Source organism: Oryctolagus cuniculus, chromosome 7 (genome assembly GCF_964237555.1).
Source record: "Oryctolagus cuniculus chromosome 7, mOryCun1.1, whole genome shotgun sequence".
In the NCBI taxonomy this organism is placed as follows: domain Eukaryota; kingdom Metazoa; phylum Chordata; class Mammalia; order Lagomorpha; family Leporidae; genus Oryctolagus; species Oryctolagus cuniculus.
The window spans coordinates 123,894,995-123,913,173 of NC_091438.1; the positions used below are offsets into that span (position 1 = coordinate 123,894,995).

General features: G+C 39.9%; 1 protein-coding gene and 1 long non-coding RNA gene across 4 annotated transcripts in view; one reads left to right on the plus strand and one right to left on the minus strand.

Moving 5' to 3' along the window:
• Positions 1 to 18,179, plus strand: part of LOC100353437 (AGBL carboxypeptidase 4) — a 669,119-nt gene that overhangs the window by 216,179 nt on the left and 434,761 nt on the right. The gene's annotated exons all lie outside the window — the stretch shown is intronic.
• Positions 1 to 18,179, minus strand: part of LOC138850657 (uncharacterized) — a 64,790-nt gene that overhangs the window by 45,485 nt on the left and 1,126 nt on the right. Inside the window, exon 2 of the long non-coding RNA XR_011390724.1 lies at positions 17,850 to 17,977. This is a non-coding gene — a long non-coding RNA (uncharacterized lncRNA). The remainder of the gene's footprint in view (positions 1 to 17,849; positions 17,978 to 18,179) is intronic.

Genomic DNA, 18,179 nt, shown 5'->3' on the forward strand with positions numbered 1-18,179 from the left:
TTTCTAGATCCTAGAGATGCACTGGAAGCTCATCTATTTGGTGTCTTTCCAATTTCTTGATGTAGGCACCTATTGCTATAAACTTTCCTCTCAACACTGCTTTTGCTGAATCCCCTAAGTTTTGGTATGTTTTGCTGTTATCCTCATTTACTTCCAGAAAGTTTTTGATTTCTCTTTTGATTTCTTCTATGACCCAGTGTTCATTCAAGAGCATGTTGTTCAATCTCCATGTGTTTGCATACTCTCTAGGGATTCCTGAGTTGCTAATTTCCAACTTCTTTCCTCTATGGTCTGAGAAGCTGCATTGTGTGATTCTAATTCTTTTGAATTTGCTGAGACTTGCTTTATGGCCTAGTATGTAGTCAATCCTAGAGTAGGTTCCATGTACTGCTGAGAAGAATGTAAATTCTTTATTTGTAGGATGAAAAGTTCTGTAGATATCTGTTAGATCCATTTGGGCTATAGTGTTGTTTAAATCTACTGTATCCTTGTTGATCTTCTGTCCTGTTAATCTGTCTATTTCTGAGAGTGGATTATTGAAGTCCCCCATTACTGTTGTATTGGAATCTAAGTCTCCCTTTAAGTCCCTTAACATATCTTTTAAATAAACTGGTGTCCTGTAATTAGGTGCATATACATTTATAATAGTTACATCTTCCTGTTGAATTGACCCCTTAATCATTGCATAATGCCCCTCTTTGTCTCTCTTCACAGTTTTTGTGTTAAAGATTATGTTGTCTGATATTAAGATGGCTACGCCCACTCTTTTTTCATTTCTGTTGGCATGGTATATCTTTTTCCAGCCTTTCACTTTCAGTCTGTATGGATTTTTGTTGGAAAGATGTGTTTCTTGTAAGCAGCAAATAGATGGGTTTTGTTCCTTAACCCATTCCGCCAATCTGTGTCTTTTAACTGGAGAGTTGAGGCCATTAACGTTCAATGTGACTATTGAGAAGTAGTAACTTTGCCCTGCCATTTTCCCAAAGATATTTTCTAATATATGTTTTGAACTTCCTGTGGTCTTTTGCTAGGAGATTGCCTTCCATTGCCTTCTTTCATATTGATGACCGTGTTTCTGTGTTTCTGTGTGTAACACATCTTTAAGCATCTTTTGCAGGGCTGGACGAGTGGCAACAAATTCTTTCAATTTCTACTTGCTATGAAAGGTCTTTATTTCACCTTCATTCACAAATGAGAGCTTGGCAGGATATAATATTCTGGGCTGGCAGTTTTTCTCTCTTAGTACCTGGGCTATGTCTCGCCATTCCCTCCTAGCCTGTAGGGTTTCTGATGAGAAGTCTGCTGTGATTCTAATCCTCTGAGAGTAATCTGATGTATCTCTCTTGCACATTTTAGAATCTTTTCTTTATGCTTCACTGTGGTGAGTTTGATTACAACGTGTCTTGGTGAGGATCTCTTTTGGTCATGTTTACTAGGGGTTCTATGAGCTTCCTGTACTAGGATGTCTCTGTCCTTCTCCAAACCCGGAAAGTTCTCTGCTAGTATCTCACTAAAAAGGCCTTCTAATCCTTTCTCTCTCTCCATGCCTTCAGGAACTCCTAGAACCCGAATGTTGGATTTCTTAATAGTATCCTGTAGATTCCCAACAATATTTTTTAGATTTCTAATTTCCTCTTCTTTTCTTTGGTTTGACTGTATACTTTCCTGTGCTCTGTCTTCTAAGTCCAATATTCTCTCTTCTGCTTCACTGACTCTGTTTTTAAGGCTCTCTAACGTGTTTGTCATTTGATCTATTGAGTTCTTCATTTCATTTTGATTTCTCTTCACTATAACACTTTCCTGTTCTACTAGTTTCTACATTTCATTTTGATTCCTCCTTAAGATTTCATTTTCACGAGAGAGATTTTCTATCTTGTCCAGTAAGGATTTCTGTAGTTCAAAAATTTGTTTTTGAAAACTACTAAATGTTCTTATCATAAATTTTTTGAAACCTGTATCTTGCATTTCTTCTATCTCATCATCTTCATAATCTTGGCTTGGGGTGTCTTGTTCATTTGGTGGCATCATAATGTCTTCCTTGTTCTTGTTTCCTTGGTCTCTGTGTTTGTTGCTTGGCATTGTGGAGATATTATTTGGTTTCTTCTTCCCTTGCTGTGGTGTTTTTTTCTTGTTATACTATGACAGTATTAAGTGGACTGTCTGCTTTTGAAGGAATCTTAGAGGCTTGAGATGGGCGTGGCCAGAGAGCTCTGTTTGGTTCTTCAGGGTTAAGGGTGTGCCAAAGGTGACACGTTAGGCATGGTAAATCTCTCTCTCTCTCTCTCTCTCTCTCTCTCTCTCTCTCTCCCCCCCCCACTCTCCCCATTCCCCTCTCTTTCCCTCTCTCTCCCTCCCCCTTCATCCCGCCCCCTTCTCTCTCCCTCTCCCCCCCTCTCTCCCTATCTCTCTCTAATTCCTCTTCTCCTTCCTAGATCAATACCACATCAGACAAATCACCAGTCTCCAGAAGTCTTTTATAATTGCAGGCCTCTGAGTCCATTTATGTGTTTTAAACCTTTTCTTGAGGTAGAACCCATCTTTTTAACATTTCAGATTCCTAGGTCTACTAAAATACCTATTTAAAGAAATTTTATTTCTTTGTTTTCATTTTTTTTGAAAGGTAGAGAGACAGAGAAAGACAGAGCACCATATACATCTTTATTTGCTGGTTCTTCACTTCCTAAAGTGCCTGCGGCAGCCAGGGCTGAACCATGTCAAAGCCAGGAGCCAGGGATTATGGTAGCAGGAACTCAAGTACATGGGCCATCATCTGCTGCCCTTCCAGGGTACACATTAGCAGGAAGCTGGATCACAAGCAAAGACTCAAACCAGACATCTTTTTTTTTTTAAGGTTTTTTTTTTCTTTGAAAGTCAGAGTTAAACAGAGAGAGGAGAGACAGAGAGAGAGAGGTCTTCCATCCGATTGTTCTCTCCCCAATTTGCCACAATGGCCAGAGCTGTGCCTATCCAAAGCCAGGAGCCAGGAGCTTCTTCCAGGTCTCTTATATGGGTGCAGGGGCCCAAGGACTTAGGCCATCTTCTACTGCTTTCCCAGGCCATAGCAGAGAGCTGCATTCGAAGTGGAGCTCATGCACTCTACCTGAGGAAGGGGAGTTCACCTTAGATTCTGGGCCTAACACCAGAAGCAACCCATAAAAAAAATCCACTTCTACCTTGGGAGATCTGGATAATGACCCTGCTATACTCTTCAAAAGAACTCCCTGAAGTGAAGTAAATCCATGAAATGACAGACATGGAATTCAAAATAGTGATTGTAAGGAAACTGAGATGCAACTAGAATACAGATAGACTGAAGAAATCAATGAATGACATGAATAAAAATATCACTAATATCACTAAGGAGATAGAACTCATTAAGAAGAACCAAATAGAAATTTTGCAAATGAAATCTTCAATCACTGAAATAAAAAATATGATTGAGAGCTTTAATAGCAGACTATAACAAGTGGAGGAATGAATTTCTGATCTCAAGAATAAGAATTTTAAAATAAGCCAATCAGAATATGATGCTGGGGTATAGAAGGTTAAGCCTCTGCCTGCAGTGTTGGTGTCCCATATAAGCACTGGTTCAAGTACCAGCTGCTCCACTTCTGATCCAGCTTCCTGCTAATGTGCCTGGGAATGAACTTGGGCCCCTGAACCCACATGGGAGACCTAGAAGGAACTCCTGGCTCCTAGTTTCAGCCTGGCCCAGCCCTAGGTGTTGCTGCCATTTGGGGAATGAACCAGTGGGTAGGAGATATTTCTCTCTCTCTCTCTCTCTCTCTCTCTCTCTAACAGATTTATAGGACATTTTGCACAACATCTACAGAATACAGTCTTCTTATCAGCACATGGAACATTTTCTAGGATAGACCGCATATTAGGCCACAAATCAAGTCTCAGCCTCATACATAAAGCCAACTGTTTTTTGACAAAAGTGCTCAGACCATAAAGTGGAGTAAGTATAGTCTGTTAAACAAATGGTGCTGGAAAACTGGATGTATATATGTAGACAAGTGTAATTAGATCCATACCTCTCACCATATACAAAAATCAACTCCAGGTGAATTGAAGACCTAAATTTAAGATCTAAGACTATGAATTTGCTGGAAGAAAACACAGGGGAAGCACCCCAAGACATTGGTGTAGGGTACAGCTTCTTGGAAAAGAACCCCAAAGCACAGGCAACAAAAGTGAAACTAAACAAATGGGACTATACCAAACACAGAAGCTTTTGTGCAGCAAAGGAAACAGTCAATACAGTGAAAAGACATCGAACATAACAGGAAAATATTTTCAAACCACCTATGTGATAAAGGAATAATATTCTGAATATATCAACTTAATATCTCAATACAGCAATTTAAAAAACTCAACAACAAAATAACCAATCCAGTTGATAAATGGGCAAAGGACTTCAATAACAATTCTGAAAAGAAGAAATACAACTGACCAACAAATACATGCAAAAATGTACATGCAAAAAAATACATGCAAAAATGCTCAACATCACTAGCCATCAGGGAAATGCAAAGCAAGACCACAATGAAATATCACCTTGCCCCTGCCAGAATGGCCAAAATCCAAAACACAAAGAGTAGCAAATGCTGGTGAGAATGTAGAGCAAGGGGAACACTTATAAGCTGTTGCTGGAATGTAAATCGCTGTACCATTATGGAATACAGTGTGGAGATTTTTTTTTCTTTAAAAGAAAAGGAATAGACTTGCCAAATGATTCAGCCACTACTGAGTATATATCCAAAAGACTTGAACACAATATATAAAAGAGATACCTATACCACCATGTTTATAGCAGCACTATTTACAATAGCCAAAATTTGGACCCAACCGAAGTGTTCATCATCAGATGAATGGATAAAAATTATGTACACACGGTGCCTGTGCTGTGGCATAGCAGGTAAAGCTGCCGCCTGCAGTGCTAGCATCCCATATGTACAGGTTCGAGAGCCAGCTACTCCACTTCTGATCCAGCTCTCTGCTATGGCCTGGGAAAGCAATAGAAGATGGCCCAATTCCTTGGGCCTTGGCACCCTTGTGGGAGACCCGGAAGAAGTTCCAGGCTCCAGGCTTCGGTTCGGCCCAGCTCCACTGTTGTGGCCAACTGGGGAGTGAACCAGTGGATGGAAGACCTCTCTCGTTATCTCTCTCTCTCTCTCTCTCTCTCTGCCTCTCTTTCTCTCTGCATCTCCTTCTCTCTGCCTCTCCTCTTTCTGGGTAACTCTGCCTTTCAAATAAATAAATAAATCTTTTTAAAAATTAATTAATGACAAATGAATGAATAAGTGAATGACTGAATGAATCCAATGAAGTGATATATGTGAAAGTACTTGTAACATAATGTTTTTAACAGTGGTCATTACCAGTTCAGCTGGTAAGCTCCTTTGGACCTTAGTGTGTTTTTCAGCCTTCAGTAGTGAGGCATTCTGGGCACCAAGTAGCCGTGTGGTGAGCCACAGAGGCATAGGCTGAGTCAAAGGGACACTGTGAGGTCGTTTATTTCCCCTTCTCTGAAAACCTCTGGCAAAAATCTCATCTTTCACGCCACCTGAAACCCCTATGAGAGTTCTCAGGAACATCATACAGAATATGGAGCCCGCTTGGGAGCCATAATCCTATGTGAGATGACAGGTTTGAAAAAAAAACAACTTGATTTGTACACATTCACAGCTGTCATAGAAGCTGCTGCTTTAATGGATTAATTAGTTCTTTGTGTTTTGGTGCTTGTATCGGCGGCTGGGCTGATCATAGACTTACTTCCATGGGCATTCAGATGGTAATAATAAAAATAATAATATCAGGCAATATTAATTGATAGCTTACCACAACTAGAAAGTATTTTAAACCTCTTAAATAGATTAATTTATCTTCACAACAGCTTTGTAAGGTGTGTACTGTTATTATCACCACTTTTCGAAAGGAATCAGTGACCTAATCAAGTTTCAAACCTAGGATGCTTCACTGCAGAGTGTCTGAGCTGAATAAATAATCATATCCCCAACATCGAAATGAAGAAACAGAAATTCAGGTGTTAAAGGGTTTACTCATAAATGATTGAACCACTTTTAACCTATTGTCCCCAATCTAGATTCTGTTCCTCCAGTCCTGCCAAGTACAAGTCTGTGCCTAGGGAGGGAGCAGGGCCTGAGCAATCCATGTCCTGTGTGACTTCTGGGAGAAAGACAAGACCCCAGGTGACAAAGATAAGGATACTGGGTGAGGTCTTAGCTATCAGAGCAAAGCAGAGTTCTAATCGTTGTAGTTCTGTGAACAGAAACACAGTGGCCAACGAAAGTCTGCCTTGGTCTTGCCTCACCTGACTCACTGAGACTCATTGAACAAGTGTGCTTTATGTTCTGCTTCCTCTGCCCACCCCAGCCCTTCTCTTTCCCAATTCATTAACAAAAAGGATAGAACAATGTACAACCATTGAATGATTATTATTTGAAAGTATTTTTAGTATGCAATTTCTGGTGCTCTCCTAAATAATCCTATGAAATAATTAGCACCATTACTCTCATTTTAAAGAAACTGGAATTTCAATGTCTCCCCAATCACACAGCTGCTAAGAATAAGGGCTGTGATTTTACCCATGGTTATGGTATTTGGTAACCCTCAATAAATACTTGTTGAATGAGTGGTAAGGTAAGGGATCTCTCAAGTGTACCAGGTCTTTCTTTCTTTCTTTCTTTCTTTCTTTCTTTCTTTCTTTCTTTCTTTCTTTCTTTCTTTCTTTCTTTCTTTCTTTCTTTCCTTCCTTCCTTCCTTCCTTCCTTCCTTCCTTCCTTCCTTCCTTCCTTCTTTCCTTCCTTCTTTCCTTCCTTCTTTCCTTCTTTCTTTCTTTCTTTTTTTTTTTGATAGGCAGAGTGGACAGTGAGAGAGACAGACAGAGAGAAAGGTCTTCCTTTGCCTTTGGTTCACCCTCCAATGGCCGCCGCGGCCGGCGCACTGTGGCTGGCACATCCCGCTGATCCAAAGCCAGGAGCCAGGTGCTTCTCCTGGTCTCCCATGCAAGTGCAGGGCCCAAGGACTTGGGCCATCCTCCACTGCACTCCCGGGCCATAGCAGAGAGCTGGCCTGGAAGAGGGGCAACCAGGACAGAATCCGGCGCCCCGACCAAGACTAGAACCCAGGGTGCCAGCGCTGCAGGCGGAGGATTAGCCTATTGAGCTGTGGCGCCAGCCCAGGTTGCTTTTCAAGATGGTCTGATGCTTTGGCTCTTGACACTGGCCACATATTAGAATACTTAAAGAGCCTCTAAAAATACCAACTGCCGGCTGCCTTCTCCATTGTGTAAGAATCTATACCAAAACCAATTAGTATTTAAAATTGGTATTTATTCTCATATATAAACAGAGCTGAGAATCACTGGTCTTGAGAGGACTGGAATTTTCCTCCTTGGGCCTGGATGTGCAGACTTTTTAAATGGCTTGTAAGTGGTTCCTGCTATCAGGTTAAGTGGGCTGTGGGGCAGAGACATATCATTCTTGGCTTCTGGATGATATTTGTACTGTTCTGACTGCTGCTTCTCTGACCTCTAGTCAGCCTGGTGAAATTGTGGCTGAGTTGCTTGCCTCACATTCTGATCCTAACAGGCTGCTATGTCCTAGACTTCCTAGCATGAATTCCATCCCTCTTGCTGATGTCACCACCATCCAGTGTTACCAGGAGACTACTGGGATGGCTGCCTCAGTTTCTCATACCCTAACCCTCCTACCTCCAAGAACCCACAGCCCCAATATCGTTGTCACCCTGAAATCCAGTTCTGCCAACAAACAGCTTTCCCTTGCTCTATCTCAGAAAGTCTAACAGTCTTTCTGCATTTCCACTTCTTGGTTTGTGAAAATCAAGCACTTGGGTCAAGGACAAAGTATTGATTCACCTAACAGTGCTGATGCTCTAAGTGAGTCAGAAGGTGAAAGAGATCAATGTGACTGGCATTTCTGGGACTGACTCTGCCACTTCCGTGCTTCATGCTCGAGAAATGAGTTCCTGAGAAACGTCCTGCCTGTCCAATTTTTGTGATTTCCTGGGACTTCCATTTCACTATCAATTCCTCTTACCCTACCCCTCCTCTGTGCTGCTGTAAGGCTTTAGCATTCCTCCAGAGCTGCATATTCTATCTATTGGCACATATCTTGCAAGTACGCATGTACACACACACACACACACATACACACACAGGCAAAGAACAGCAGTATGTTGTGCTTTTTCCCATCTTAGAAAACAGGCCCTGGCATAGAGCTAGTTTCAATGAGTGTGGGTAATACATAGTTAAAAATAACACATTTCACCTGAATGTTTTCCATAGCTACTATTTTGTATATACGCCACAGAATTTGAGAAAATAGTGTTCAGAAATTCATATCCATATTTAACAGAGAAAGCACCTAAAGGTTTGAGCCTGCATCTACTGATACCATAGCAGAAAATATTTCATGGTAAGTGTTTTATGTCAGCATTCTCCATGATGAATTAATGAATCCAGCAGTTTTTTATAATGCAGATGATCACTCACAACTTCTCAAGTTTCATTCTTCCTTTGACTTTAGGGCATACTTTCTTTTACTTCTCCTTCTAGCTCATCCTTTGCTTGTCTCCTTTCATTCCTTTAATCTCAGGACATTGAAATATCTCAGCAATTATCTTTGGATTGCCTCTTTTCTCCATCAGTATTAAATCCAAGGATTTCCCTCAGTCTCATGGCTTATAATAACCTTTTTCAATGGATTACTCCTGATATAACTTTATATAATCAGCTGATGCATTTGTTCATACCTCTTTCCTGAACTCCAGAATTGTATATCCAATTGATTACTCAAATCTAATAGGATATCTAGTAGGAATATGGAGTACAACTCTTTCAAAACAGAGCGTATAATTTCCAGTCTCCAAAGCTACTTCTCTCATAATCTGTCCCATTTCCAAAGTGGCAGCACCATCCATAAACTTTGAAATCATCTTCCATTCCTCTGTTCTTTTCCCAGCAGCCTACCTACCTGTATCTGATTGATTCTATGTTCCAAATATGTCCAAAATTCCTAATCATTCTCAAGACCTTTATCTCCTCTCCCTTTTTTTCAAACTACCTTTCTATCTCCCCTGGATTCTTGAGGTAGCTTCCTAACTGGCAGCCCTGATTCTTCCCTTGCTTCTCTGGCTTTTCCCATATACCATCTAGAGTATGTAGAATGTTTTAGGATGAATAGGACTGATATAAAAAAGAAGAAAAAGTTGTTAGGGTAATACAGTTACTTGATAAATTATACAATATCAGTACCCTGACCCATAAGCATTTATTTCTCATTACATAACCCTGCAATGTGGTTGTTCCTGTTCACTGGTCAGCCTTCCTATATTTAGTGATATGTGTGGCACCTGAGGTTCCAAGACAAATATTTTATGACTGCTCTATATATAAACAAGTCAATAAATATTGAACAAGACAGAACTCTGCCAAACTCTTTTTATGAGGTCAGAATTACTTTGATACCAAAACCAATCAATGACGCAAAAAGAAAACTACAGACCTATATCCTTAATGAACATAGATACAAAGACTCTCAAAAAATACTAGCAAACTGATTCCAAAACCACATAAAAAAGATCATTAATCACAACCAAGTGGGCTTTATTCCAGAAATGCAAGGGTAACTCAACATTCACAAATCAATAAACACCATATATCACATAAGTAGAATGAAAAACGAAAACCATATGGTCATCTCAATAGAAGCAGAGAAAGCATTTAATAAGATTCAACACCACTTCATGATTAAAAAAAACTCTCCAAAAATTAGTTATAAAATGAACATTCCTTAAAATTTTAAAGGGTATATGTCATAAACCAACAGCCAATATTGTATTGAATGGGGAAAAGCTGAAAGCATTTCCTCTCAATCTGGAACAAGACAAGGATGTCCACTTTCACCACTCTCATTCAATATAGTGCTGGAAGTTTTAGTAAGAGCAATTAGGGAGGAGAAAAAAAATAAAGGACATCAAAATTGGAACAAAGGAATTTAAATTATCCATGTTTGCAGATGACACAATGTTGTACATGGAAAAAACATCAATACCACACCAAAAAGCTGTTGGTATTGATAAACCAATTCCATAAAGTGGCAGGATATAAAATAAACATACAAAAAACAGTAGCTTTTTGCATGCTAATGATGAACTCACAGAAAGAGAAATTCAGAGACAAATCCCATTCTCAATAGCCACAAAAAATCAAGTATTTAGGAATAAATTTAACCAAAAAAGTGAAAGATATCTAAATGAAAATTATTTAGCATTAATGATAGAAATCATCAAGGACACAAAAAAAATGAAAAATTATTCCTTGCTCATGGATCAAAATAATCAATATCATTAAAATATCTATACTACCTAAAGAAATCTACAGATTACATGAAATCTCTATCAAAATACCAATAATATTCTTTATAGAATTAGAAAAAGCAGTCCTAAAATTCCTATGGAATCACAAAAGACCCAGAATAGCCAAAGCAATCCTGAACAAGAAAAATCAAGCTGGAGGCATCACAACACCCGAGTTAAAAGCATACTACAAAGATAGTGTAATCAAAACAGCATGATACTGGCATAAACATAATATATAGATCAATGAAGAAGAATAGAAAGCCCAGAAACTAATCCTCATACATATGGCAAATTGATTTTTGATAAAAGTGCTCAGTATACACAATAGAGTAGGGATTGTCTCTTCAACAAATGGTGCTGTCAGAACTGGACATACATATGTTAAAGAATAAAATTAGATCCATACCTCTCACCATACACAAAAATCAACTCAAGGTGAATCAAAGCCCTAAATTTAAGATCTGAGACTATGAAGTTGCTGGAAGAAAATGTAGGAGAAACATTTCGAGACACTGGTGTAGGGTATGACTCCTTGGACAAGAATCCCAAAGCACGGGCACAAAAAGCAAAAGTAAGCACATGGGACTATATCAAACTCAGAAGCTTTTGAACAGCATCAGAAACAATCAATAGAGTAAAGAGACATCCAATATAATGGGAAAAATATTTACAAGCCACCTATCTGACAAAGAACTGATATCCCAGATATATCAGCAGCTAAAAGCCTCAACAATAACAACAAAAAACAATCCAGTTGAGAAATGGGTAAAGGACTTTATAGACAGTTCTCAAAAGAAGAAATACAATTGACCAACAAATACATGCAAAAAATGCTCTATATCACTAGCGATCAGGAAAATGCAAATCAAGACCACAATGAAATATCACCTTGCCCCTGTCAGAATGACCAAAATCCAAAATACAGAGAGTAACAAATGCTGGTGAGGATGTAGAACAAGGGGAACACTTATGAACTGTTACTGGGAAGGTACATTAGTGCACTACCATGGAAAACAGTGTGGAGAATTCTTAAAAAAAAAAAAAAAGAAACAGACTTGTCATATGATCCAGCAATCCCACTACTGGGTATGTACCCCAAAGACTTGAAAACAATATATAAAAGAGATACCTGCACCACCATGTTTATAGCAGCACTTTTCACAATAACCAAAATTTGGACCCAACCAAGGTGTCGATCAGATGAATGGATACAGAAAATGTGAGACACACACACACACACACACACACACACACTGTAATATTGTTCAACTGTAAAAAGAATTAAATTCTACCACTTGCAGCAAAATGGATAAAATTGGAAAACATGATGTTGAGGGAAATAAGCTGTACCGGAAAGACAAATATCACATGTTCTCCCTTATATATAAGAACTAAAATTTAAAAAACAAGCAAGAAAGAAATGTCTGTGTATCAATGCCAGGAATTTGTGGACCCAGTCTCCTTTCACTTGGGGCTTTTGCCATTTCCTGTGGTCTTAGAGACATTTGTATCCAGCTCAAAGGTGAAGTAAATCATGAAGAGGCCCTCATGATAGGTCAACAAAGGCAGCCCTGAAAGTAATATACATCAATTTCACTAATAGTCCATTAGTTATAACTCATTAAGATGATAACATCTAATTGTTATAGGGGCTGAGGAATGCAGTCCTTGCTAAGAAGGTACTCCTCAGTGACAACAAAAGAGGTGATGAGCACATTTGTGGGAAAGTTAGCCTTGATCTCCAGTAGAATTAGGGAACAGAAGGGCATTCACAGGGGAAAGAGTGGCATTAGCCAAGACTCATAAGCTGGAGATAACATGGCTTCTTCAAGGAACTAAAGACAGGTGTTGCTGGAACACACAGAATGAGGAAGAGAGTGGCAGAAAGGGTGCACAGGTCATTAGGGGTCATTTTGTGAAGATTGTCATGCCAAACAGCCTGTAGTTTATCCAGAGAAAGAGAGTGGAGTAACTGAGGATTCTGAGCAGAGTCATGGAGTTGAGAGTTGTGTTTTAGAAAGATCTCTGGCTGTGATGAATTGAGGGCAAAAGTTGGAAAAAAGGAACCCTTTAGTTAGGAAACCATGGAAGTGTTCCTGATGTGAGATGCTCTATCATCTGGGGATAATTCAGAACGGGAAATGCCCTTGATATTTTAAATACAAATTTTGCAGGCCCTGGAGGGTCAAAGTCAGGGAAGCAGCTATATGATAGCCTTGTGGACACACAGAAAAGCAAGTGTTAGTGAGGACATAGAGCAATGATCCATTCTTGGAGAGGAGAATAAATTGGCCCAACCACTATGTAATGTGGCAGTATATAATAAAGCCAAAGATGCTTAAACCTTCATAGCCATCCATCCATCCCATTTCTAGATGTCACACATATGAACAATAGGCAGATTTTTTTAGGACATTCACATGGCACGAAGTTGAAATACGTGAAATAGCACTACAGCTGTCAACATGACCAAAAATACTATAAAGGAAGAAAGGGTGCTTTGGTTTTATATGACACTACTTGCATACAGTTTGAAAAGTGTCAGTGTCCTGTTTTGCTTATAGATACACACATATATACTACTACGTTAAAAAAAAATAGTAATCACAATAAACCAAAATCTTCAGATAAGTGTTCACCTCTGTTATGGAAGGGAAGGATTAGGTTAGAACATGGACATTTTAGCCCCTATCTATAGTGTTGCATTTATTTAAAATACATGAAGGATGTGACAAAATATTAGGAACTGATAGTGACGTTCATTATGTTAGTCTCCGTACTTTTTGATATATTTGAAATATTTAAAGATTAAATATTTACAGATATAAATAAGAAAACCCATCTTATCTGTAAAGCTTCAGTCCTAAAATGCAAAGCATGGTGTGAGAATATTGTTGTTGTTTCATGCTGGTAAACTTATCACAGTGATCCTTACTGTTCCTTTGCTTATCTGCCTGCTACACCAGTCTGGAGAGTTCTTTGAGACCAAGAACCATATCTTCTTTGTTTACATATCTGCAGCCCCTAATCAGAACCTAAATCAGAATTAGTTGAGTAAGCATTAGTAAATGTTTGTTGAATGATTGGCTCAATCAATCAACCTAATTTTCCCAGAAATGATTGCAAACCTCTCTCCTGCCTTTCCCTGAATTCTCTCTATATCACAGAGGTCCCCCTTCCCTAGGCTCCCTTTTCCCCCTCCCTAAGCTGCATCAGTTATTTTTTAATAGGGAAAATTTTAAAGAAGATATGAGGTGCCTGTAAGTATTTCTATAAGAAAATGGTTCTTGTGATTAAAAGCCATTAACTGGTTGTAATGTAACTTTTGAAATATAATAGTTATCTAAAGAAAAGCAATTTTGTCTGTTGCTATTAGCATTGTAGTTTTGAATACATTAGGATTTATTTTGCTTCTGTCTTTCTAAGAAAGGAAGTTCGATCACCTTGAGATTGAAGTAAACAGTTGGTGCAACCATGTGCTGAAAAAACAGTAAATGGAAAGCACAGTTATGCATGGTCCATGTTGCGAACTTTGAAGCAGTCCAGGAAGCCTATTCTCAGCAGGAAGACAAGAACGGGGGACAGCCTGTTGAAAGAAAGGCCATCCAGGAAAATCCAGCAGGGCTGCTGGCAGAGGCTGGCCTTTTTTGCTTCCTATTGGGAAACCAGGGATGGTCAGCTCCAATTAAAGAGCCAAGGTCAAGGCAGACATCCACCTGTGAGGGCACAATCTGGCGAGGTAATAGTAATAGTGGATGATTAATGAGTCACAGCTACTGTTTACTAAGTACAAATCCTCTGTGTTTGCCTCATGATTGGCTGGGCGTTTTACACCTGTTAGCTCAAACTTCTCATAGTATTTCCATCTCACTAATAAAAAAGCAGACTAAGGAAGTTAAAACTTTTTTCTAGCATCACACAGGTAGGGGCAAAGCCAAATTTTGAATTTAAATCTAGGACTGCCTAGCTCCCATTTTTTGAAGCTGGCATATGAAGCTGTCTAATAGCCTGTGATGAAGAACTAAAGTGAGGAAGGGAACAGAGAAGGGAAATCCGTCACTGGGTGCCAGGCCCCAGCCTTCACATTTACAAGCACATTCATCTCATCCATTGCTACCCTGAGAATGATCTGGGTACAAAGCTGAACTGTAGCACTACCCATACAGGGTGACCACCCAGCAAAAATATTACAACTGTGCTTTAAAATGTCCAAGTGGCCTTGAAATTCTTCCCAGCTCAGGAGTTCTTCCATCTATGGCAGGGGCAAGCCACGAAGGGGACATTTGTGTTGCATGCAGAGCTCTGGGAAGACTGAAAGAAGAGGAAGGATGTGCCCTAATCTTGAAGTGCATAAGAACTGCACATGCAGGCAGCACAGCAGAGGAAACGCGAGCCTCATTCTGAATCCTGACTTCCCTCTTTATCACTGCATGCCCCTGTGCGTGCCACCTAAATACACTGAGCACTGTTTTCCTTGCTTTATAATAAAGGGAATAATAGCAGCTCTCACTTACTGAATGCATATATACATTATCTGATGCAGTTCTCACTGATCCCCTCAATGAGGTCAGTGCTATTTTAATCTCTATAATTCCTTTCCTTCCAGATCTGTAGTACTAATGTCCACAGCAACAATGCTTGACTACTGTCTGGGGCTGATGTGACCAGAGAGGAATGAGGGAGCAGGCAGGAGGTAGTGGTCAGACAGAAACAAAGCTGTGATCAGGGCGAAATCGAAGCGCACAGCCAAGTTCACACGATACAAAGTTCCAGGCTTCTGTTATGTTACCAAGATTTTTACAGCAAGGGCTCAGAAACGAGAGTCAATATTATGAGCACACTAATAGAGCAACCTCAGGCTTTTATGTGGCAGTTTCCCTCCAAGGTATTTTATTTGATCTTGGCAACCATAGGAGAAAGATGGAAGCACACAAACTGTGGCTCTGTGCTCTTGGGCAGGTAACTTCTCCTGTCTGTGCTGCACAGTGCCTGGCATAAGAAACACTCAATAGGATTCAATAAATGTGTGGTTGATGTAGTTAGATAAAACCCACAGAGATGCTATTGGAATCTAGTGATAACATATAGGAAAGTGCTTTGTAAACTATATTTCACCCATAAACTATAGTATTAAATTGACTTCCATCTAGGATGTGGTTTATTTCTGGGAGAATCTTGCCTGGGATGGGCAAATCTGGCATAGGAAGCAGTTTTGATAAGATGTTGACAGGTTTTTTAAGTGGTTTGGGGTTCAGGACTGGTTCCAAAGGGAAGAAGAAGTGGTGGAGAGACAGAATTGAGGTGCAAACCAGGAAACTCGGTTATGGGACTGAGTATAGATAGGGAAGGAAGGAGGTGGCCCAAGAACACTTCCCTGTCTCAAGCTCCCTAAATTTTCAACTTAAGGTTAAAGCCCAATTGTTGCCCTACCCATCATTTGTCAACTGAAGATCCCTGGTCTGTCTATGTCTTTGTCTCCAATCAAAGGCAATAATCAGCAATTATATTGAGGCCTGATTCTCAACTCACCTCATTAAATTTGGCTTCTCTGCATCTGAGCTAGGCTGGATTTAGGTAAATGCCAAGCACGTTGTTCCTGCTCTGAGCCAAGTCCCAGTCAGCAGCCCGCCTCTCTAGAAGGTATCTACAGAACAGGCTAAATTTATGATTCCTTTCTGGGAGTCTTAAATAGTACATTGTGGCCTTTTCATATACCCATCCAGTATTATTAATACCTCCTGAGAGTTTAGAATCAGATGGATGGAATCTGTGCACTTGAAGGAAGAAAAGCAGCGCACCTCCACTGAGCATCTGCTGGATGCCAAGCACTGGAAGATAGTGCTAGGTGTCTTCCATCCTAGAGCGAATTTGTCACAGTCTCTGATTTCTCAATCCCTTTTGAATAATCTCCTTCATGAGTCCTTCCACTCAAGGTGGAAGTTAGAAAACTCAATTCCCAGCCTCTCTTGCAGCTAAGATGTAGGTTTATGATCTAAGCTCCATCCATCAGAAGCACCCGCACAAGAAATCAATTCTGAGGCGAGCAACAGTGAGGCCTGGGTGACAGAGGGAACCTGGAATTCCTAGTCAAGGAAGACCATCAGTACTGGCAGCACAGTGGTTGTCATCTAATTGTATTGATGGCACTAAAGAGGTACTATTGTTAATTGTAGCATCTTTTACCTAGTGGTAGGGATAGCAGCAGCAGTGTTCCCAGAAGCTTAGTCCTGCAGTGTGGTTTTGAGCATGGAGCTTAGCCTGGAGTATGGTTTTCAGGACCTCCAACCCATTATGTAAGCTACTGAGATGCCTTTAGCAGGTTCCTTTATGCTTAATGAGCTAGTCAGCTTCTTTTGCTAGCAGCTAAGAACTGAAACTCCATTCATTGTCTCAGTTCATATTTACATACCCTAGTAGAGAAGAGTTACTTTCCCTAAATGGAAACAATCTCAGAGGCTAAAATACTCACACAAAGTTCCACAAATTGAACTCTGTCTATTCCGAAGCCCTCAGTCTTCCATCTGCATCACACTTCTCTGCCTCGGAGCCGTCTGCCAGATTTATTCCTTTTCCTCTACTCAGAAACCTGAAGACCAGCACTGAGGAGTTGGAAAAGAAATCCAAGGGAAGAGAGCAGAGTGCTCCCTCTCCCTCTGCATCTACACGCTGTGTTTTCCCATAATATGAACATCCATTTCCTTCAGCCACCCTCTTACACTTGAACCTTGACCACAGCCTGCACAGGAGAATTTCACTGATTACATGATTTGTTATCCCTGTCTGCTCCTCTCACTTCTTATCACATCACTTTCCTTTGTCTTGAATCACCATACTTTATTCCCTTCACATACAACATTATTATTTGGATTATCTTGTTCACTCTTTTTTTATTGCCTTGTTGTCCTTTACTAACTCTACTCAAATGTAAATTCCATAAGAACAAAGTATTACTTGCCCAAATTTTATCCTCAATGCTGTGCACAGTGCGCAGCAGTTAGTAGTTGTTCAATAAATATTTGTTGAATGAATAAACAAATGAGCCAGTGAGTAGATGAACATAAATGATGTTCACTCAAAGTAGTTTCCTAGAGGGGTTGTACAGTTATTCCACAAATAGTAGAATTCAATTCAACAGATTTATCTGCCACAGCAGAAGGAGTGGAGCTTTGAAGTTGGATAAAACTTAGCTTCAAGTCTGGTTTCTTCCATTTATTAATTATGTGATCTTGGCAGATTATCTAGTTTCTCTGAGCTTTTGTTTTATCCTCATTGTGATAGAAATAAAAGTGCTCCCCTCATGAGGCCATTATAGGGATGAATGCAATAAAGGGCTTCTCAATACTCCATGTTATCTTCTACTTCAGTGATTCTGATAATACTGATCAGAGTTGAGGTAATAGTTTAGGCTGCTGTATCAAAGTACCATGCACTATGTGACTTACAAACAAAAGACATGTATTCCTCTTGATTCTGGTGACTGGAAGTCTGAGATGAGGTTGCCAACACATACTGGTCATGGTGAGGACACTCTTCTGAGTTTCAAACTGCCGTTTTCTTGTTATGTCCTGAACTGGTGGAAAAAAGGTGAGAGAAATCCATGGGTCCTATTTATAAGGGCACTAATCCCATTAATGAGAGTTCCACCCTCATGGCCTATTTACCTCCCAAAGGTCCACTTACTAGTACTATAACATTAGTAGTTGTGGTTTCAACGTGCATTGGAAAAAACATTCTATCCATTGGCCTATTGTGTGTTTTCCAAAGTGGCTGGG